General features: G+C 41.4%; 1 non-coding gene across 1 annotated transcript; it reads left to right on the top strand.

Moving 5' to 3' along the window:
* Positions 1-1,052: 1,052 nt before the first annotated feature.
* Positions 1,053-1,159, top strand: LOC141715400 (small nucleolar RNA R71). Its single transcript, XR_012572165.1, has one exon. It is a non-coding gene; the product is annotated as a small nucleolar RNA R71 (small nucleolar RNA).
* The last annotated feature ends 309 nt before the right edge of the window (positions 1,160-1,468 follow it).

The following is a 1,468-nucleotide window of genomic DNA, read 5'->3' as shown; positions in this document are numbered from 1 at the left end:
TCCAAAAATATAGCAAATTGCTTGTCGAACTTCTTCTTCTAAAGTCTCTTAGGATATGGCGGAGGTGGGTAGACCTATTTATCCCCTGTATTACCCTCAGGAGGATTGCTTTCAGCAGATTTCTTCTTCGGTTCCACTTGGGCATCCTTCTACACTACTTTTTCAGCTACAATCTCAATTTCTGGATTTGGAAAAGGTATAGATGCATCTGCATTCTGAACAGAGTCTTCAGAATCTTCATCTTCCTGAATTTGGGGACTCGTGACCCTTCCAGACCTCAATATGACTGTCTTCAACTCTTTGACTTCCTTCTTTCCTGGATTAGCTTCGGTATCACTAGGAAGAGTTCCTGGTTGATGGTTCAACAAAGCATTGATAATTTGCCCTATTTGATTCACCAGATTCTTGATAGAAACCGCTTGGCTTTTGCATATAAGCCTCAACTCCTCCAATTCAGATTTTTCATTGGTCACTTGACCGGCATTTCCATGCGGTTGATGTTGAAGTTGGAGTTGTTGTCTTGGTGCATACTGTTGTTGAGAACCAGGAGGGTTGAATTGCTTTGCTCCAAACTTCTAATAAGGATGTTGTACTGCATTCTGATTATTGCTTCAGCTGAAATTAGGATGATTGCGGTTATTAGGATGATAAGTGGTAGGAACTGGTTGCTGCAACCTCTGAAAGTTGCTCACATACTGAGCTGACTTACTAGATATAGCACACTGCTCCATCTCATGCACACCAGCATAAAGCTCATAGACACTAATGATCTGATTAACTTCATAATTAGCCAAAGAATCCACTTCATCGTTAATGCCTTTAGCTGAGCAGCTATAGCCGTAGTTGTATCCACCTCCAGAATTCCTGCTACCTTGCCTTGAGGTAGTCTTTGAGTTGGTTTCTGATATTCATTAGCAGCCATCAATTCAGTTAGCTAATAAGCTTCATCATAGCTCTTAGCCCATAAGGCTCCACCTGATGTGACATCGAGCATAGGTCTCGACTATGCTCGCAACCCATTATAAAAGCAATTGATAATCATCCAATCAGGCATTCCATGATGATGACACTTCCTAAGCATCTCCTTGTAGTGCTCCCAAGCTTCACATAAGGATTTTCCTGATTGCTGCACAAATTGAGTAAGAGCATTCCTGATTGCAATTGTCTTCACCATAGGGAAAAATTTAGTAAGAAACTTCTGAGCAAGATCCTCGCAAGTAGTGATAGAACCTGGTGGTAAAGAATGTAACCAACACTTAGCTTTATCCCTCAGAGAGAATGGGAAAAGCCTTAGCTTCACAGCATCTTCAGAAACATTGTTGAACTTGAAAGTGTCGCAGATCTCGATGAAATCTCTAATGTGCATGTTGGGATCTTCCGTTGGTGAACCCCCAAACTGGACTGAATTGTGTACCATCCGAATTGTGCTAGACTTAATTTCAAATGTATTAGCCGCGATGTCTAGTGT

This window comes from Apium graveolens, chromosome 3 (assembly GCF_009905375.1).
Source record: "Apium graveolens cultivar Ventura chromosome 3, ASM990537v1, whole genome shotgun sequence".
NCBI lineage: Eukaryota > Viridiplantae > Streptophyta > Magnoliopsida > Apiales > Apiaceae > Apium > Apium graveolens.
The sequence above is the reverse complement of the archived record's forward strand: the minus strand, read 5'-3'. Positions and strand labels throughout refer to the sequence as shown.